The sequence below is a fragment of the Thunnus albacares genome, chromosome 18, assembly GCF_914725855.1.
Source record: "Thunnus albacares chromosome 18, fThuAlb1.1, whole genome shotgun sequence".
In the NCBI taxonomy this organism is placed as follows: Eukaryota; Metazoa; Chordata; class Actinopteri; order Scombriformes; family Scombridae; genus Thunnus; species Thunnus albacares.
The window spans coordinates 7,096,763-7,120,036 of record NC_058123.1 but is presented as its reverse complement, the minus strand read 5'-3'; positions in this window follow the sequence as shown (position 1 = coordinate 7,120,036).

Below are 23,274 nucleotides of genomic sequence, written 5' to 3'. Positions count from 1 at the left end.
GTCACCTGGAGCAAATTCACCACTATTCATGTTTCCTCAAGTGTTTCTATTGGCTTGTAAACCGAGTCAGCTCTAAAATTCACCTCTCATTCGCTCGAGGCTACTACACTTAGAAGCAGAGAAATTAATGCTGTAAGAAAAAAAAAAAAAACTGGCTGACTTTAAAATGTTTAAAAAGCCGTGTTATGGAGGATATAACGCCAAAACCGGACACTGGTTACTGTATTGTGAAAACATCGATGGAATAACCTTCAAACATTTCAAATCTGGCCTCCTTGGCAGCAGCCTGTCACAAGAGACTACAGCAGCTCCAGATTGTCACAATCAATCCCCTCTCCTCTTTCAACGTGTCTCTCTCTCTGTTTCTGTCTGTCTTTCTTGCTGTTTTTCCTCTGGCTCGCACTCAATCCTAGCGAAGGGGTTACTGGATACTGTGTCAGAGTCTCTAAACTCTACCTGACAGGGTGTCGGGGTGTTACAGCCGCTGCTTAGGAGCCAGACAAGGTGCGGTGAACATAATGAAAGCTCACATTCGGTGTTTGACATTAAAGATGACATCTTACTTATTTTCTTTCTCCTTTCATCACTTCTCACATCTCTCATATTCTTGATATTAAAAGGCTAGCAGGGTATCTGCTGCCGGAGCTGGAGCTGGGGCTGGTGCCGGTCCAGGGGCAGATGTTTCGACGGCGGCGTGAAAAGGGGAGCGGGGGGGGGGGGGGGAGAGAAAGCGAGATAGAAAGAGATGTGCGTGCAGCGTTGTACGTGAAATCTGCTACAACACCAGTTCGGTTTCATAGCTCAAAGCTAAAGTATGACTTTGGCAGCGGAGTTTGAGTCTGACAAATCTTGAGGAGTGACAACGGGGACAGAAAGCAAAAAGAACTGGAGTGAAGAAGCCTATTGTGCTTTGAAAGCTTCTTTCATCGCAAGCCTCTCTCATCAAAGCTCCTCAAATCTATTTCATCCTCCTCGTCTCTCCTTGGAATTTCAGTTTGATAACCTTTGAAGAGGAGCGCCATGATGAGGACAACAAGGAGGAACATCTCTCTTGTCAGTGAGAGGCATTAAGCTATCCAGCAGTCTGAGAAATTCCTGTAGCGTAATTAATTCGGATAACGCAGACAGGGACGGTCCTTGATGGCATTGTCAGCGTCTCTCTGTGGCATGTCTGGGCCAAGTTGTCTACCTGTCTGTCTGAGAGTACTGAACCATGATTGTTTGGCAGATTGGAGCCAGATCATCCTCGTTGTCACACCCTAAACTGAAGCCTCACGTGAACATGCCCTGAGGACGAGGGGAGCAAATTACAGACTATGGTCTGTCTGTCAACTCAAGGAAGGCTTCACAAGGCCGCTCTCACACCCTCGTCGAGGGAGGGGGGGGGGGGGGGGGTGAGTCAACACATACTACAGACCAAAACACTGCCAGGTCTTTCTGTAACAAAACACCTATCCAGTTAGTCTTCATGTCAAAACAGGACAGCGACATGAAAGCATCCCATCTCCCACCACTAATACCCCATAGATTTGCCTTATTAACCTTAATTTTGGTATCACTTTACTTAACGTACCAGCATGTATCTGACTTATAACTACAATTTAGTGTGTTAAAGCCAATTATTAACTTATGTGCTACTTATAAATGCTAAATAGGGGGAATTAAAGTATAATGTACCTCAATTTTTATTAGATGTGGTAGCAGTGTGGCTCTCATCACAGCAAGCTCAGTCTGTTGGACCCAAACCTTGGTCCAGACTGAAATATCTCAACAGCTTTTGAATGGATTGACATTAAGTTGTGTACAGACTGTATGATTTTGGGCTGACTGAGAGGGAATTTGACAATCCTGAGAGAAACATGGTAACATTTTTGATCGCCAAATACAAAACGGTGTCCTAGATCTCACTGTCAGACCAATTTGGAGCTTTGACGACCAAAGACAACCTGCAGCATAATTCTGACAGTTAGAAATTTAGGACCAAAGTCTCACAATGCAACTGCTGCCACGACCCACATCTATAAACCAACCAATCAGAAAACATTATGTAATGATGCAGAGTACACTGGTCAATGTATGTATCATTTTTTAATAAAGTTAAGGAGAGCATTGTTGTTGTATCATCTTAAGGAGCTTTAACATACTGAATTAAGATAGTAAACAGTAAACTTTATACCTTCATCATGTTAGCATTGCTACTGAAAGCATGTTAGTGTGCTGATGTCAGCATTAAGCTAAAACTACCACCTTATCTTACCTCATCTCAACTTTTGTCTCAGTTTTGTCACTGGTGGAAACTCAAAGCCAAACAGCAAAAAACAAACTTTGCTTCTTGACAGTAGCATGTTAGCACATGTTCAAAGGAGTGAGCACATCAAATCATTCCTGAATAATAAAGTTTTCAAAATTCATTTGGGGCTGCCTTCAAAATCAAACAAAGCATTGATCTACAGCAGGTTGAGCAGAAGCAGAAGCACAGAGCTGCTCTACTTTAATCAGCTTGTCATGCTTTTCTGTGCAGATCCCAATAAATTACAGTTTATAAAAGATGTGTGTTTGCCATAAATCACTCACTGGTGCACAGGACGCTTTGACAAAGGAGCAGTTCACACAGTTTACTACGGTTCTTTGAGTCGGTCATAGATGGGATGAAATCCAAGAGACCTGACAGCCAGTCAGCAGGTGTTGCTTTAGTGCAAATGAAGCAGATGTGGGAACATTATCTTGCACCATGTCCACACAAATCCAGATCCAGTATGTGTCAACCTGCACGAGTCTTATCCTCATATTTATGTGCATTATTATTATTTTTGCTTGTGATATAATTTGTCTTTCTGTGTTCACTCTCAGTCAGGAAAATCCACCATAATGCACAAAAATATGAGAGTAATAAGTTGAAAAATACTGTAATTAACCTTAAATGTGAACTAACTATTTACTGTATACTACTGTATATTCACATATTATATATATGATGAAAATACAGAATAAACCATGTAAAGTTTGACCTTAGAACAAACTGGCCTTCAAATGGTCTCACATTGTATTTATTTTTATGTAAAATTGTTACAGGTCACTTTTACAGTACTTACTCAAAAAATATATATATACTTGGCTCTATGTCTATGAATGTGTGTGTGTGTGTGTGTGTGTGTGTGTGTGTGTGTGTGTGTGTGTATGTGTTACCCCCTCTGGTCTGAATGACTGAGCAGTGACCCCTCCATGAATCTGCTCCCTGCTGGTTTGAAGCTCTCTGTAAAGCTCCTGTGGTTGCTGGTGTCTTCATGTGCGTCTCAGGTAATTTATGGTTTTCAACCCTGCATGCACTCAGCCAGCTTTACCCATGAACTCTGCAGGAATTCGGTGCACACACACACACACACACACACACACACACACACACACACACATAGGGAGTGTAAAAGGGGACTGGAGCAAATGGTGAAATTTTGGGTTTTCCATCTGAGACATTCATACCAAAATTTTTTTTTTCCCTTCTTTCGATTTCTTTACTAACCATAAGTAATTCCAGAGTTACAAATGCAAAATGTGTGGACACCACCGTCACACTCTTGAAACATTGAAACCATGTGTTTCCACTCTACACTGTGACCTGGAGAAGTCTCCAAAATCCCCAGCACAAGCCCCCAAGCATCTGCCACCAAGGGTAGAGTCACCGGCCCGCTCCACGCCTCGCTTCAAACCAGATTTTCTACTCCCCGTGCCAAGGTGCTGCCATATCCCATTTCTCGTCAGACCTTGATGGACCTAATGTGGGAATCCATTATCACTCCCATCCTCTTTGCGGCTTCGCTCTGTTCTTTCTTCATTCTCGTCGACTGTCATAGACCCACAGCGTATGCCTCCGGGGGTCCCCAGCACCCTGTCTAGTTCGTGCTGCCCCAGCGCGGGGTCATCCTCTGCTTTAGTCCTGTTCACCCTTGTCAAAAGACATTCTCTTAGTGTCAGTACACAGAATAAGAGACAGTACGTTCAATGTAATGGGTTGGAATCTAAATAAAAGAAGTTTTGTTGGACAGCCACACTTGATTTTTCAAGGCTTTGAATAGATGTGCTTGTGCTACAGTTACTTGACCTCTCGGTGCCCAAGTCTCCGAACAATCGCTCCTGTGTTTTGCAAACTGTCAAACTCTCAGATGCTTCCATTACTATAGTTAAGTTGTACGACTATACATAAATGTTCACCACAAGTAAATCTAACTATTCTCGTTTTTTGTCACTTTGACACACACACACACACACACACACACACACACACACACACACACAGCACCTCTTTCACTCAGTGAACTCTTCACCCCAGCTGCCACCAGAAGGCTGTCATGCTAAATTATACCTATCTCTTGTTTTGCAGCCACTCCCTGTGATTGACAGACAAGGCGGTAAAGATCAGAGAGATACAGATTAACTCGCTGTTTATGTCTTGAGAGTTTTTCCGTCCGCACTCGGCAATTAGATTACAGCTGTTTTGAAACACCAGAACAATAGAAAAACCTGTAAACGTCTTTGTCGTTTTGTTTAATGACAGTTAGCAAAAAAAAAAAAAATACGGCACCGCAACCAAATATGCATTCTGACATCTGTTTCTGTTGTATTTTAAATAGCAGTGGTTTAAAATAGTCACCACCATTGTCACCAAATCTTCACACTATGTCGGACTGATGGGAAGGATTGGAAATATTTCCATGTTATGGGCTTGCGAGTGTTCATGTCATGGTTGAATGATAACAGAGTTGGGTGTGTGAGGGTTTAAAACACTCTGCATTGACAAAATCTAAATTTGGCTGTCATAAGGCGTCCCTGTTTGCTTGGTTTTCAGGCAGAATCCCAGCTTTCAGAAGAATCCCAGTTCCCCAGTCGTAATTATGACTTGGAAGTCGACATGAACGTTATTTCCAAGTCAGAAACTTCTCATTACAGTAAATCCAAAATGTGAATGTGTGATTGGCTTTACTGAAACACAAAAAAATGTAATCAGACAGATCGCAATTTCCATGTCGGCCAAAAGGATTTTTTTTTGTATTAAGAGTACGTCCACACAAAGCCGGTGAAGGTAAAAAAATGCAAACTTTCTCTATGTTCCCAGTTTTATCCCTCTGTTCAGACTAAAACAGTATTTTTCTTTCCCAAAAGCTGGGCTTTTCCAAAACAGTCTCCAGTGTGTAAATCTTAAAACTGCAGCTCGGTGTTTTCAGTGTGTACAAAGAAAACTGAGCTTTCGTAAAACGATGACGTACTGTAAGCTGCGCGGCGAGCAGCTGTGTGGCAGTAAAGTGAAGAAGAAGTTTCTCTGTAAGCAGTTTTGTTTTGTTTTGTTTTTTTTTTGTCGGCTGAAAAGAGTACAAAGAAAAAAAGAGATTGATTGTGGACAGAGGTCTCTACAAAAACAACCTGGAAGCACTAGTGTGGCCTCAAAGAAAATAAAGAAATGTTTTAAGAATTAGACAGCTTAGTGTAGACGTAGTTTAAGGACGTTTTCTGGTCTGAATCAGTGAATGAGTTGGTCAACTTGTTGCATTCACTTCGCTCATTGGTCAGATGTGCCTCGGGTGGGAGCGAGAATGTTAACATAGCAAGAAGGCCCAAATATCAAGAAGGCAACATACTTCATTGCTGCTTAGCAACTTTAGCAACTGTTGATTTTGCTCATTTGCATCCCAGCATCACGTTCTCACCACAAATGAACAGCTCCAGAATAAGTTTGTGACAAGACCAAAGTCATTTCCTCTAAAGAGTCTCTGTGCAGTTATTTTGATCCACAAGTACTAAAAAACACAGGTTTGATGACACCTTTCAGATTGTCTTTTGCAGCTAGTTTTAAGTACCGTTTATACTGTAACACACAACCCTTAAACACAACCACACACATGCATGCACATACTGTACTGCAGAATACACATGTCCAAACAGTCATCCAAACACATTTATACACACAGTAGAAAATGATATCCAGGTGGACGGAGCAGTTTTCATTTTCTTTTTGCTCCCAGCTGAGTGTTTGGGGAATTGAAAAAGGTGAAAACAAGGCTCCTCAGAGAGAGTGACCTTTGACTGTGTTTGTTGGTCTAGACCCAGGCGTGAACCCCGAGCCCCAGGGCATGCTGGGAGTTAAAGCAGGGGTCGGAGGTCACTGAGATGGGCAGCAGAGCAACAGCGAGGCGACAGAGGGGTTAAAGAGGGGTAACAGAGACGCACAACTCTTTTATTTGCCCCATGACAGGTTTTTTTTTTCTTCTTCTTTTTTAAACCTCTTATGAATCACTATTAGTTATTTAATATGTTAAAATAATCTTTTAGTTCCATAAACAGAACAGGATCAAATGCTCAGTCATGAATTTCACCTGACAATATACTGTCTTGGCCTTTTCATATTGAATTAAGTGTCCATTGATGTGGAATATGGCTAGCTGCATGCCTCATGGAGTCTGTCTGCATGAGATGAGTCAATACACGGTCTCAACAAGGTCCTCACATAACACACCCATAAATCCCCTTTATGACAGATTAGAGAGAGCAATGGCTTTTCCACTCGTTTACCCATAAATACAGCAACACGCTCAGCTGGTTTATGCCTCTCTCTTCAAATGATGGAATGGGTGAGCTGATGTTTATAGCTGTCATAGACCAGCAGTGAATATGTCTCTTACTGGCTATAGTCCAGCTGAACTTCAAAGCAGTAAGAAAATAGAGCCGCTGAAAGTAATAGAAAAGGAAAACAGCTGTGCGAGATATGATTTAGCTTTGTTCTTTCCAGAGTGTGTTTTGTTGTGAGAAAGAACAAACAAGGAAAAATTTTGAGAAATCTTCCCACTGCACTTTTTTGGAGAGATAATATTTCCCACGCCAGTTTTTTAAAAGTTCATCTCACACATATTTTGGATTAGCAATAACAGAGAGGAAGAGAATGCAAAAAAAAAAAAAAAAAGACTGCAGAAAGGGAGAGAGGGAAGACGAGCGGCTGTGTGAAAGAGAGAACAGGTTAGAAAAGGAGCCAGGCGAGCCGTCACATCTGATGTAGGCGTTTTTTCCTGACAGCTGTAATTCTCCAGCCTACAGAATTTCATCAACAGCAGTTGCGTTTAAGCTGTGCCGCGGGGCAGCAGCCCTTTCAAGTCTCCTTCCTCTGACAGGTAGATTTATTAGTCCTGAAATTTGTACATATCACATGTCACTCATGGCAAGCTGTCAGCGTGTCAGAAAGGCCTTCAGGCTTTCTTAAGGTGGATCTGCCCGGAAGAGGTTTACCCATCAACTCCCTCCATCTCTTCTCACCCTTAACTTAACTCAGTTCATACCCACCCATTTTAAATAGGAGACAGAAAAAGGGCAAAGAAGACACTGAAATTTGTCATCTGTCTTTTTCAAAGGGAAAACAGAGGGGGGCTGCCATTTTAACTGATAAGTAAGAGACATGAAGACTGTGAAAAAAGCATTAACTTATGTTAGAATATAGGACCTTTGAGTCTTAAAGGGAGCGTATCATGCACATTTCCGGGTCAATATTTATATTCTGGGGCTCTGGTGGAATATCTTTGCATGATTTACAGTTCAAAAAACTCCTTATTTATCCTATACTGGCCCTTTATGTAGCCCTTTAGTTCAGCCTCTGTGTGAAACAGGCCGTTTTAGCTCCTGTCACTTTAAGATGAGCCTGCTCTGTTTTGATTGGTTAGCTCCAGGAAGCTGCATCTGAGTAGACGTCTGACAGCTCAGGAGGCTACGAAAACAAACAGTAGTAGTATGATTTTAATTCTTTTTCCTTCTTTACTCAAAATGGAAACTTCTCAAATGCATCTGTATATGTTTGAATTTGAGTCCGACATATGTGAGTGAACAACGCAAACAACCCATGGAACAACCTTACAACAAAGGCTACGTAACGGATGGCCATCTGTGGGTATACGTAAACAATGTGATGTCATCATGAGGAGGAAGTAGAAGTAACAGAGCAAACAAAGCCCTCGGAGGAGGTTGAAGCCCTGGAGTTTGACTTTCAAGGGAGCATTTTTACATTTGACTATGTTTAATATAGACATCCAACTTTATAACAGTTTGAAAATAACAGAAAATAACAAAAAGCCTGATATGTCTCCTTTAAACGTTTGGCTTGTGTACTTGATTATAATAATATTTATCATTTCAGCTTCGGTGATGAAATCTCACAGCGATACTGGTAGCCACAGCTCTCCAACAGACTCCACTAGGAAGATGAGTTGTCAGCAAAGATGATTTTTAAACAAATCCTCGTAAAAGCAACAGTAGCAATGTGAACATACGCTGAATTGTCGATTATTATCCATTTCAAATTTGTTCTGAGTTAGGGTCTGGTGTTGTTCCCCCCCACTGAGAGACATTTCTCGTGGTTGGAAAGACAGACGGGAGCACAAAGGATTAATGCTGCGTTCCAGACAACTCGAGACTCGAAAAGTTCCAACCTCCTACTTATACTTAAAGTATGATGGAACGGCTCTCAAAGTTGGAGCTCCGACTGGGAAACTCAGGCCAATGTCATGCACCCCAGCTTCACAGAGAAGCAGATGCACTGACATCACTCAATAAGGCAGCGTCCAAGAAAAGCAGGTTTCAAACGGTGTTGAATGAATAAAACTCTCAAAAAGAAAGAAAGTAATCAGAAACATGAAACGTTAAGGGTACTTGGTAAGCTATTGTGCGTAATATTCTGACTAAACAGCCTCTTACCTTATCCTCCTCCGTTTCATTGGTGTATTCAATTACAGTAAGCTCTGCTAACGCTGCAAATATTCATATGCTGCCTGCTATAAGAAGACGAGTTTCTCACGATCAGCCATGCTGCTTATTGAATTGAATGCTTTTAGCTCAACATTTGGGATTTTTAACTTGGAAATTTCTGATCTCCGACTTGAATGCTAACTAGCTACATCCACGAAAGAGACTAAAAGTGTGTTTGGACAGAAGTCTAAACAAGTAGTCTGCACAAGTTTGGCCACAATGTGCCAATTGTATGTTAGCTGCTAGCTAGCTAGCAATGCATGCGCTGACCACGCCTGTAAGATTCTCTCCTTTTACCTCTTGTCTCTGTACGCTTATGAAACGTCTACTTGTGTCTTCCACTGACTTCATAAGCAACCACCTCTAAAATTTGCTTTGTGTTTGAATGCACAAAGAGTCTACAGTGACTCTATGAGGTTTAACTTAGGTAAAACACTGATTTTAGCTAAATGCTAAAGTCAACATGCTAACATGCTCACAGTAATAACATACTGATGGTTAGCCAGCATAATGTTTACCATCTTAATCTACTGTGATAGCATGCTAACATTTGCTAATTAGCACTAAACATAAAATACAGCTCACTATGAGACAGAATCCCTTAGTTTTTTCACTAATACTGATGGAATTAAGGTATTTATTAATGTTAATTTTAAGGGGCTAGTTACTGAACTTATTAATGAATTGAAGTAAATTAAGGTATTTTTAATGGATTATTTGCACAGATTAAAGGTTTTAGGAGTAAAAACCCCTTAAAAACATTACTGTATTTATACCATAAAATGTTAAGGGTGGTTTTAATGGGTTTTGGCTCTTTTAAAGGGGTTTGGTATGTTTTCAGGGATAATTTAATTAATTAATGGTAATTTACGGGATTCTTGTTTCATAACACTGAGGGGAAAGTTATTAGTTTTACAGATATTTGGTTTTAAACCAAAGAATGGGGCAAATTCAAATTTGGACCTGCTGATGGCACTGGATGGCAAACAACTGAATTGACCATGAATGTCTGTGTATTTCATGTCAATTTATCCAATAATTAAACTCAGTAACAATAGCTGAGATATTTCAGTCTGGCTTGACATCCCTAGAGCTAGTGTGGCTAAAAAACAGTGAATGCAAAAATGACAGCAAAACAATTTAAACTTTATTTTTATTATTTTGAATCAGAAACACACAGAAGTACACAACAAATACACAAGTTCATACATATTGTTTTATATACCAAATACTAAATCCTAAATTGTCATGTTTCTTTGATATTTCTTCAAAAGTAGAGACACAAAATGGAAATTCAGACTGATTATCAGGCCACTACAATTCTTTCTCTCTCAACCCAACTGGTCAAGGCAGATGGCCGCCCACCTAGAGCCTGGTTCTGCTCGAGGTTTCTTCCTGTTGAAGGGGTATTTTTCCTTGCGGCTGTTGCCAAGTGCTTGCTCATGGTGGGAATGTTGGGTCTCTGTAAATTAAAGAGTATGGTCTCGATCTGCTCTATGTGAAAAGTGCTCTGGGATGACTACTGTTGTGATTTGGCGCTATATAAATAAAATTGACTTAACTTGACTTGACTTAAAAGTATTGTTTTTCAAAGGTGAACTAGAAAGTGGTTCTTTAAGATTTAATGGATGTTTGCATGACCACTTTGGCTTCATTTACACTCTTAGCAACCAAATAATTGGTAACAGTGAAGTATTGTAGATGAACTGGGGATTTATTTAAAACTTGTGTGATCATTTATGTGGGTGCCAGGTGGGTTTTGTTCTAAAGCTTTGTGTCAAGAAGCCAAGTCGTAAAAAAAAAAACTGTTCCTTTAAGGCAAAGACATTTATTTAGCTTCCAAATCATAACTACCAATGGTGTCGATTTGCTATTTCAGTCAGTACAACATTTACATTCACAGAAAACAGCCTGTCATATTATCAGCAGAATTATGGCTGAATGTTGAGAAGGGACAAAGAGTGAAGAAGAAAAATCACAAGCAACAGTTAGAAAACCGAAAAAGCAAGATGGAGAGGGAGAGAAAGCACTCTGGGGTCCGTCTTTCAGTTCAACATCTGGCCCTGATATTTCAGAGTTAATTAGTCATGCAGGGGTTGTGTGTAGATAAATCTATCATCCCGCGGTGCACAAACCATTTGAGAAATGAAAGGAAGTGAGGAGATATACACAGTCCGGGCTCCTTCATAAATCACAGACCCAGATTAAAAACAGACACTGCCGTGATGAGAGGGAGGGATCAGGACAAGGCTGGCCCTGGACTTTCTCACACGAAAGCACACGTTCATACAGGATATTTACACACACATATGCACACAGACACACAGAGCTGCTTAAAATATAACTTTTTATTACTGGATCCTTTTTTACAGACATTCAGAAATGTTAAGAAATATAATGTGCTCCTCACATAACGACCCCCTGGTTCTCGTCTTGAGATTTTCTTTATTTTATAGTAGCCTTTCCATCCATCATTATTTTTATTTAATGTAATTCTGTTTTTCTTGGCTCGAATTTCGAAGGGAGGTCTGTGAGCTCTCTACCTCTCCTGCGCAAGTGTTTTCTTTAAATTCATGTGTAGCTGAGTAAATGTAGGCGGAGAGTGTTTTTACTGTATATGTGTATAAAAATAAATAAAATTTCTGCTTCATTGATACCATCATTAGTTAGCTGAGCTGTTTATTTAACTGTTGTTTAAACTTTATTTTCATTATTTTAGTAGAGTAAATTCAGAGTCATCAGGGTGAATACACAAGTTCATACATAGTATAGCTGGGTTTACTTTATGTTAAGGGTTACTTTCTGAAATGTCACAAGTATACATCTTTATTTAACACTTAATTAATAGATGAAATTTCCCACCTTGTACACTGTCATACTGTATATACAGAAAGAAAAGAACAATAGCAAGGAAGATTAAATTAAGGCCACTTCAAGTCAGGAATTCAAAAATTGGAGAATTGGCCTTGTAGAAATACCCAGTCATTATACATACATTTCCTGCATTTATTCCACAGAGAAGGACGACGAAAGTTAAGCATTAATAATACATGATAATAGTAATACAGACTTAGTACACGTAGTCTCTCAGAGGGCTTGTGAGAACAGTGAAAAATTGGTTCGGAGGGGAGGTAAATCACATACATTATTCTCCCTCATTGTACCATGTCAACATTCACATGCAATATCCATTTTGTCCAATGCTTAAAGGGGACATATCATGCTTTTTGTGATTTTCTGTTATTTCTGTTATGATGCCAGATGTCTATGTTAAACATGGTCAAAGTTACAAAACACGAAGTGAATGTCTGGAAAAATGTCCCCTGCAAGTCTAAAGCCAGGGCTTCAGCCTGCTCTGCACGCTTCGTTTGCAATGTTACAGATCGGATTCGGGCTCGAACATAGGCGCCGATTTATGTTTTTACCAGTGGGCGCTGATTGGGGAGGTGTAGAGTTGGACTGGTCGTCGGGATAACCAGTCTAACTCTGGACCCCCCTGATCAGAGCCGACTGGTAAAAACACTACCAATACCTAAGCAAAAGAGGTGCAGTTTTTTTTAAAGATACAATTTTTTAAAATTCATTTATTTTTGATCAGTGAGTGCCGGAGCACCTACGTGATTGGAGCATATTGGCTCGAACTTGTACGGATGTATTTGAGAAGTTTCCATTTTGAGTAAAGAAGGAGAAAAAGAAATTAAATCATGTTGATGTAGCCTCGGGATCCACCAGAGAGCAGCGCTTCCTGAGGCTAACCAATCAGAACAGAGTGGGCTCATCAGGAGGGGGGGATCTTAAAGAGACAGGAGCTAAAACGGCCTGTTTCAAACAGAGGCTGAACTGAGGCTGCATTTAACTGTAAATCATGCAAAGATATTCCAGTAGAGGCCCCTGAATATAAAGGCACAGCTGGAAATGTGTATGATATGTCCTCTTTAAGAAATGTATCACTGTAGACTCTCAAAGAAAAAGTAAAACTCCCCATTTCACACATTTCTTTTACAGCTGCTATCCACTCTTCTTTTGATGGGAGTGTTTTTTTGGCTGTCCATGTTTAAGAGGTTGCCTTTTTTTTTTTTTGCTTGCTACAAGAAATATTTTAAAAATATTTTTGTTGTGAGGTTTTACAAGAGCTGTTTCAACAGTTAACAGTAAACTTACTCAGCAGCGGAGGCCTCATAAAAACGTATAGCGGCCACACCATCTGCTCTCTATCCCTACAGTCTGACTCAGCGGAGGAAAGAGTGGGAGGAGAGGAGTGACAAGAGGGAAAGACAAGGAGCTGAAAGAATGACAACAAGGACATGTGAAAGAAGAAAAAAAAACAGACAGAATATATGAGGGAAAAGGGAGAAGAAAAGCCACTGTGACAGTGTTTATGTTAGTCTTTGAGAGACAGAAGCCCCGGGGCCAAACTTTGGTCTCCTCTGATTCAGGGTTTCATTAAGAGCTGTCTACCCTAGCCTCAGCACAAGGTGTGTGCATCTCTATACTTAAAAGGACCAAATATACTCATGACAGATGAACTCCTGCAACATCAACGCAGCTTCTTCATCTAAAAAGAGTCAACTGAGGACACTGAGGTCATGTAATATTTCTGAAAATATGAGAGACTTAATGACGTAAAGAGGAGTGCTAGACTTATTTCCACAGTTGTTTCTGGTATTTTCACAGACCATCAACCATTCAGCAAGATGGGGACAGGAGTTCATTATCTGACACGAAGAAATATTACAGCGCAAGCACCAAACGTTGACGAGTATAAACCTGGCTTTCGACTTTCAAACACATTTTAGAATTTACTGAAAAGAAAAAAACAGCTCAATGAATAAAGAAAATCTAAAAAAAATTGTGATTACTTTAGATACTCGGAACAGTTTTGCAGAGTTTAGAGAACATAAGAAAGTCTTTATGCTTGGCTGAGGTGGAAAAGTTGATAAAAGCAAAAAATCAAGCTCTTTAAAATATACAAGAAAAAAATATAAATGTCATCTTTCCATTGCATTGTCCACAGGGTTTTCCATTATTTGAGGTTTGACTGGAGCTTTTTAAATGAAGTCTTCTCGTTTCTTCTTTTGTAGCAGTTTCATGGCTCCAGACTGAAGAATAAGCCCCACCAAAAAGATTTTTCTCTGCAGATTTTCTTGAAATTTGGTTAAAATTTGCACTGCCTTAGGTTGTAAACTTGACTACAGTCAGCTACTGGAATAAAGACAGTTATTACTGAACCATCTTTATGCTGTGATCATCCCACATTTCACATGACGAGCAGGGCAAAGGCTAAAAAAATGCTAAAAACCGCTTTACGCATCCATTCAGGACTCTGCTTCTGATACAGGTTAGGTTGGGGTGACACTTCATAGCTTTAAAACTGTGAGAAAAACAACTTTCAAGGACTTTTTATTTGATCATTTTATCATTCTGAGTTGAATGTTTACAGCCACAAAAAAAAAAAAAACAAGAGTCTGTCTCCTTCAGGAAATTATCACTCAAAAGTATCTCATCATAAAGGTGTTAATGTCAATTCATTTGCATCTTAATTAAGACATTTTTCCTGTCAAAACTAATTCTGAGACATAATAAAGTTTGGATTTTAAAAACAAGTAACTGGTAAAAAGGAAAAAAAATAATCATTTCAGTCTTAATTGGATTAAAAGTGTGTTACACAATGATCGGAGCAAAATGGAAACTAGATGCTGACAGTTAAAGGTCTGAACTCTAAATCACCTCAACCTTTAATTTAAGGTTGGTTTAGGATTTATAGGTTTAGAGAAATATGGTCCGGTTAGGGTTGGGGTAAGGGGTGAAGGTTAGCAGAGGGACAAGGTCAGAGGTTAAGAAAGGGAAAGTGCTGAGTGTTAACAGGAACATGTGTGTGTGTTGGATGGGGATGGAGGGGGTTATAGCAGGGTAACGTCTCCTGAAAATACTAAAATATTGAGAAATGTGAGTGTGACATGCAAGAGATGGAGAAGAACAAAATAATTGGTGTAAAAATAATTTAATTTATGTATAGCGTCTATTTTCTTTTAAGCTAAACGAGGATTCGACTGCAGCACGACATACTAATCTCCATTTATTTGTTTCAAAAGGTCAAATAAGCCTTAAACCATATGTTACATTATGATTGTTTACAGATTTGTTTATATTTTTGAGTGAGAAGCGAGAGAAGCAACACTTTTTATTATCCTGCTACACTTAACTGAATGTGAAACTAACTTTTTGGACACTGAAATACTGCAGCAAGTTTAATGATTCATAGCTGATGATTCAAACAATCTTCCAAATCTCATCATTGACGCCTTTTACTGACAAAACCTTCATTGTCTGGTTTCATTTTGGAAAAGAGAAGTTTGTAAAACAAAGATGTAACTATAATACAGTATGATTATCAGTAGAGGAAACTCACTGTAAAGAACTTTACTTAAGTACTCTATGTACATTTTCTGCTACTTTATACTTCTACTTCACCACATTTCAGGAAAAAAAAGTCAGTTTTCTTCAGCCAACATTGCCACCACTGCCATTGTCATGTATAATGTGTATGCTACAAATAAATCTTACATTACCTGATAAATAAATTGCTGCATTGATACAGCACTTTTATCCAAAATGCTTCAGTATTCAGTATTTTTCAGCCCAAGGACACTTCGACATGCGGACTGGAGGAGTCGGGGATCAAACTGCCGACCTTCTGATTAGTAGATAACCCACTCTACCTGAGCCGCAGCCGCCCCATAAGATAAGCTCGCATCAAAAAGCAGCGTCTACTTGTTTCAGATGTCTATGAGTTGTTAGCAGTAACACCAAAGAGTGATTTCCCCGTCAAACTCCATATGGTATCATTTCAAAACAAAAGTTCTAGGCCAAAAGAACATAAACTAGCTCCACCTCGACCAGTAACAACAGTAAAACGCTACTTACAGTACACATTGATGCATCCAATAATGTCATAAAGCATCAGTCAAAAGAGACATTTTTCTGCAGAGCAATGACGTTTAGTTTTGATACTTAAAGTATATTACTGACAACACTTCTGTCCCTTTATTTACTTTGATTTTGAATGCAATGAGGTACTTTTTACTTAAATAAATGATCTGCATACTTGTTCCATTACTTATAATTACCATGTATGACTTTGGGTTATTTTACTTTATTACCACAATGTAGATCAGTGTTTATATACCCATCTATTTAAAATGCTGTTATGCAAAGTCCTGATCGTGGCCTAAAGCTCTGTTGTGTCACTTCTGTTTCCACGTAGCGTTCTGCAGGAACAGAGCGGACTTGGTAAGGCAGCTGATAGCCATCTGACCGGGAAACACTAAATCACAGATGAAACAGCAGGGGGGGAAGCTGTAAATCACACATTACAAAGAGCCTGGTGAAAGCGCAGGAACATTGCTTCGCCATGACATCGTCCCTCGTAGTCTGCCTTCAAAGCCGGCTCAGGCAGGAAGCACTCATTCCCATTTCCTGTCTGCGTCACCCAAGGGATGACAGTACAACTGAGGTGTGAAGGAAAATCACATTTTTTCATGTTTGGATATATTCTTCCTCCCAAGGACGTGCGAATCCATTGTGATGGTGCTCACGACTGTTTCTCCGAGCTGATGAAAAGAGATTACAATGGCACAGGAATCACGTTTGTATGAATGTGAACTCTGACCATGATAAAGCTGTTGTCGTGGAAACACTGATGATGGGTTTGTTGGTGTCAGGGTTGGTTTGGTTGAAAGTTAAACAAAGGAAGACAAAGGACTTTTTCCAAACTATAAACACCCCCTCCTGTCATCTGTGTGGGCGTTTGTTTGTGTGTGTTGATTTATATATTGTGCAAACACAGTATTTAAGCGCGTGTGTAATAATATTAGTTATAATAATATTAAATCAATTTGATATAGCAATGCTCAGTGTACTCAAAGAGGTTTTACAAGATAAGAACATAAAAAAATCAGGTGGAAATTAATAATAAAGATAGTCAAAAAGAGCCGAAAGCCAGAAAAGCCCCGAGGTTCGACCCTTAATTATGTGGATTTGTAAGAGAGTCTAGCACAGCTGGACCTGAGGCAGCAAGAGGCTTTTGGAGGAGATCAGTGAGATAGAGAGGAGCTAAATTATTGAGGGCCTTGTAGATGGTGAGGAGGATTTTATAGTTAGTTTTATAGTGTAGGTCATGGAGAACTGGAGAGATGTGGTCTCTGGAGCAGAAGAGTTTTGAACATCCTGCAATTAATTGAGGACTTTGGTTACTGTAGAAGATGCTGTTGGAGTAATGGAGCCTTGCTTGTGATGAAAGCATGAATTTGTTTTTCTGCAGCAGTAAATTACAGTTTCTGTGCTTGTGGCAGGATTTTATTTTTAAGCACCAAGAAATCTGTCCAGGAGATCCGGTAGAACTGGTTATATGTTGAAAATATAGTCTTCAAATACCATTAAAATAAAGGTTATAAACCACAAAATGTAAACTTTTCATCTAAATTTAGTCCAGTGGTGTTTTTAGCTGCTCCAACAAGACACTGAGACTTTGTGGGAAAAATGTGAAGTAAAATCCGCAAGCCTCTGCTCCATGAAATCAATTTTACTTTCAAAAACCTTCATTAAATCTTCATGTTTCGGTCACATTCAGAGTGCCAAGAAAAGACTGACCAGGAACCGCTAAAGACCGAGCAGTTTGCCTACACATGGCTTATGAGCTGCCACGCTGCATGTTTCTTGCTAGCTTGGTGCTACGTTTCCTGGCTGAAATCCCACTTTTACGCTAACATGTGTTTCCGATTTTTATGAAATGATGCATTTCTTCTGATTGCAATTAGTGGCGTAACGGAACAGAGTTGATCCGTGATCTGTACGGAATCCCCCCCCCTCGATTCGACACGCATGTGAACCGCGGATTAATTGCAAAATTTAATGTCTCATTTAAGACAAAGTAAACAAAGTGCTTTAAGTACAACTCATGGACAGACAGTGTGTCGCTAACAGGGATTTTGAAGAACAACGACCAAACCAGCATCTAACGAGTCCGCTGCTGGTATGTTTACACGCCATTTAATGTGCTGCAGCTGAGCAGCTAATTAGCTACCTAGCTGCTAACTGATGTTAGCGGGGCACTTTTACCAGGTGAATGTTTGTTTGGTGGCTCGTTCATCAATGCTTTCATGGTTGTAATCATTAAGTTTTGATAATGTGGACACTGGCTATTGTTTCAATCACTACCATGTTTAAAGGAGGAAGGTATCAGGCTTCATATTGTACTTTCATTTAACAATTACAGAGTATTGAATATTTTATATATTTTAAGATTTTATTTAAACATTAGACATCTTGAATGTTGTTTTCACTTAAAACCATGGGCAAAAGTTCAGTGCTTTAAGTGTTTTACAGAATAAATGGAAAGCAAAATTATATTTGTGTCCTTTATTTTTTATTCTTTTTTACTATCCGAACCGTGAGTTTTGTGATTTGTTGCACCCCTAATTGCAATGCAAGAAACCATGGAGTTTGATGATTTAAATCATAAGTTTAGGGCTGCAAGTAGCGATTATTTTCATTGGTGATTAATTGATTAATACATTTGTCTATGAAATGTCAGAAAATGCCTGTTATAATTCTTAGAGCTTGTGGTGACGTCTTTACATTCAGTTAACTGTCATGTATGACACAGAAAAACTTAAAATCCTCACTTTTGGGAAGCTGCTACCAGCGAATTATTTTGCGCTTTTGCTTAAAAAGATGACTAAAACAATTATTATATTAAACGTCTAATCATTGCAGCTCTACATTAGCTAACAAGTAATTCCTTCTGGGTTTAGCTAGCTGTAACACCGCAAGGCACTTTCACATCCAGACTCTGGAGACTCAGAAATGATACATTAATGTTTTTTTTCCCCCCCAAAAACGGCGTCATTACCTATTTCTAGTGTTTTGAGACTGAAAAACTTCCACATTCACACAGACCGACTTCATCCGTCGATCGTGATTAACCCAAACATCCCTGATTCATCTGTACACATATGTGAGACTCACCTGCTCCTCCTGTCACTCAGCAGTTGCCATGGCGAGTTAGCTGACACGTCCTGACACAGCGATGTGACACAGTTGACGTCGTGCTACTACTGTAGGCTCACCTGTCTCCCAGAGGCCCACAGCGATCAATCATTCACCCCTTCTTGCTCAGAAAGTCAAAAGAAGGTAACAGGTAATGTACAAAACAGCCATATCACACGTTAATCTTGCTCCACTAAAATGCACCACAGCAATTATTTTTGTTTAATTTAATTATGGTGTAATTTCCCCTCTGTTCACCTTTTTAGACTGGTACTGTAGATCTTGTGTAGCCAGCACGCTGCCCAGACCACGGTGATGATGATGCTCATTTGGGTGCGTTTGATTTGTCACATTGCCGGGATGCAGTTAGTGAATGTGAACCCCATTAGCCCCGGATCACCAGACTTGTTAGCAGCAGCACCTCCTGCAATAATTTACAACCCTTTCATCTCAACAGAATGTGTTTCTTGTAGAGTATAATGGAAGCAATCCATTCTCCCTGTCAACGCTGGAAAACACTTTGTTTTCTGTACAAATTGTGTTTGGGTGGAAGATGCTGGTCGAGGTGGAGATGGAGGGAGGAGGGGGCAGGAGATTTTGCCACAGTTATGTCTCATACATGCAGGTTTTGAGGACAAGAGTGTTTCTATTTTTGTGCTCAGATGATGCCTTTACACTGAGTCTGCTCTATATACTGCACCATGCTTATGTGAATATTAATTTTATGACTTATTTAGAGAAGACACTGCATTTTTAGTGAATATTCAAACACTTATTTTAAAACATTGTAGTTTTTCTCCAGTAAATTTATCTGACAGCAATATATAAGTTACTTTATAGATTAAAATCTTACATACAAAACATATGATGATCTTATAAAAAGTGATGCATTGCTGTAGATTAATCTACCAGGTAGTATATAAAATAAAAAATCTGATAAATCCACCATCTCCTGAAAAAAAATTCTGGTTCTTTAGCAGCTAAATGTTACACTTTGTTCACCAGCTAGTCGTCAACATTATCTGTTTGCTGTTTGGTGCTGGACAGGTAGTGCACAGTGGGATTTAAGAGCTTTTTGTCTTTGTTAAAAGCTGCTTTGACCGTAAAACCAAAACAATGAGCTGAAAGATGCTAAAACACTTCAAAGAGCTGAGGACAACTGTAGAGTCAGTTGACAATTCATCACTACAAAAAAAGCCTTTCACAGCACACAAATTTGGTAAAAATGTAATTTTTTTATTTGGTAAAATGTAAAAATATATATATATATATATATATACATATTAGTCAGAGCAGCTTTAAAGTAGGGTAGGTAATGTAGGCTACCTGCCTGTCAACCTACCTGCCACACTCACCCTGTGCACAATAAAAAAGACGCGATATCACTCGATTTCAAGCAGGGAGATGAGACTCATTACTTTTGTGGTGGACATTAACTGTTAACTAAAGGTTGTTGTGCCTTAAAAAGGAAGTTGTGTGTGAGTGAGTACAGAAGTAAGCTGTTAAAGCTGTTTACTTACTAATGGAGCATTTTTTACTATGTTGTTTTTTAATTTTTACTCAAGTAAAGGATCTCAGTGCCTTCAACGCCAGTGGTATTCATTCACATGTGGATATTTCCTGGAGGCTAGTGCAGTTGGTTGTAACACTGACTCTATTAAACTGCCCACAGACTCGATAATATGACCGTGTTTATTAATATCTGTGAACATATTCATCTAGCACAAGCAGTAACTGTAATGATGTTAACGCCTGCAGAAGCCTCGTCTTCATAGCTCTCTTGAAAAATATCACACCTTTCCCTTTTTTCTCCCTTTATGACCACATGTGAGCTGTGAGAGTGCAGACCAGGCTGGGTATGTCCAGTAAATGATGCATTACCTCTTGGAAATTAAAGTGTTACCAAAGGTTATATTTCAGAATAGAACATGATTTATAATCTCACAAATAAACAATATTTATTTACAAGAACAACAACTGTGATCAGCAGGCTCTGTGGCCACTGCTTTTATTTAAAGCCTTTTCAGAGAACTATATTTTTATCCCGACTTTCAAACCAGAACGCACCCCAAAAACAATAATCCATCCTTAATCCTGTCCAGTATATCTGCTCACCCTCCACCTCCTCCTCCTCCTCTTCCTCATATCTATGTACTCTCTCCTTCATTCCTCTCCTACTGTATCTCCCTCAGCCCCCACAGTCCCCTCCATAAATCCTGGGACAGCAGCGCTTTAATGGATAATTAATTGATGCCGCTGCAGCACTGTAATAAGACAATAAATTACGACACAGGCCGGTGTGCTGTGTCAGTGTGTGTTGCTAATGGCCCTTCAGGGCTGGGGCTGGAGGCTAATAAATTAGACAGGTATTAACTGTTGTGTGCTAAGTAGCCTACCACTGCTAACTACTATGAAGAGAAGAGGAAGAAAGAGAAAGAACAAAGGAGAAGAAAAAGAATAAAATAATAGAGACGCAAGAGGAGGATGAGAAGATCACATTATTATGTTAAATTTAAAGGAACAGTATGACATTTTGCAAAATGCACTTATTGGCTTTCTGACAAAAAATAGATGAGAAGACACTCGAATCTGTCTGTTGAATATGAGGATACAACCAGCAGCCGCTTATTTTAGCTTAGCTTAGCTTATTTTAGCTTAGCTTATTTTATCGTAGCTTAGCATAAAGATTGGAAACAGGGAAACCATAAGCTTAGCTCTGTCAATGGTAACAAAATCCACAAACCAGCACCTCTAACGCAAGTTAATTAACATGTTATATCTCATTTGTTTAATCTGTACCAAAACTGAGAGGTAAAGATGAATAAAGATGGTCATGGCCGCTGGTTGCCTGACAACTGCTCAGTACCAAGAAATAGTCACAAACCCCAAAACCCAGAAAACTGGCATTTTTACATTAGTCATTTCACCACAACTGGATCCATGAAAGAAAGAAAGCTAACGCTAGCTAAACCACCTCTTGTTTACAATGGGGGACGAACACAACGCTGACATCCTATGACATATCATAAATAATTTACAAAAAGTTATGTCTGGTGGGAACCAGTGCTAACGTTAGCAAAATAGCTAGCTTCCAATTTCCGAGTGAAATACAAACTTAAAAACAAACAGCACAATGGATCCTCCTAAATACTGTATATTATAAAGGAGTAGATGTCTTAAATTGCTAACAGTGCCAATGCCACGCAGGCTTGAAAAGGGGGAAAACAAGACTGAGAGTCTAACACAGTAAAATGCTAATATTAGCATGCTAACATGCTCACAATGACAATGTTAAGTTGCTGGTGTTTTTAGCGGGTGTACTGTCTACCATGTTCTTAGTTTGTTAGCATTCTAACATTTGCTAGTTAGCACTAACAAAGAAGCAAAGGTAAGGCTGATTGGAATGTCGTTTGTTTTGCAGGTATTTTGGGACTGATGATGGCACTAGATGAAAAGTTACAAAGTTGTTACAGTTCATGGTGGTGCTAGAGAAAAAGTCAGGGAATCACCAAAGTCATTAAGACACATCATGTGGGCACAATTAGTAAAATTAATCTTGAAGTGGAAATAAACATCTTTACAACATGGTAATCCATCTGATTGTTGAGATATTTCAGTCTGTGGTGGACTGACCAACCCACTGACAGAACAACATTACATGCCTAGAGCCATGTCACTAGTGTGGCTAAATATCTTATCAACATTGGTTCATAGGTGTATAGCGCTATGACGTTCTTCAGTCAGTAGCGTACCATGGAAGTTGACAGTGTGTCTTCTAGCAACACTGGTCCTCAAATACCAACCCAGATACTTGAAACTTAGACCTTGTTTCCACAAAATGTCCAAAAACTGTTTTATCCTCTTTTTGAATAAATCAGAAAATATGCACAAACGCTGCAGTATCATTGTAGTTTATACTCATAAACTAAATGAAAGAAGAATTCCAGTTTCGTTTAGTTTTACTTTAAGAAATATTAAAGTCAAACTAAAATTCTATAAGAGAGACATTGTTTGTATGTTTGGATAATATAAAGCTTTAGTTTTTCATGATTTATAGTGCGGTACATCTAGTCTCCAGATTTAGACACACAGTTCACAAGGAAAACACTTGAATCATGTAGTGTCTATGGGCTGAAGCTCTCATCATGTCAAGTCTAGGGGATTGTGTCATTTTCCGAAGAGGAAAATCATAGCTTAGTAGACAAAGACAACATCTCCCTCTTGGAAATTTTGAATTTCAACAGATAGTCTCTAATCCCATTTAAATGGTTGTCTGATTAAGAGGTGAGAAGGATTAGGGTGTGAGCGTACTGTTTGTGTACATGTGTGGTGTGTTGCATGCATGCACATAAATCCTCAATAACACGTTTGGAAGATTGGTGGTGGGAAAGGAAAAAAAAAAAATACTTCTAATAATAATAGGGCCAACAAAGAAAAAGCAAAAAATTGCAGAGA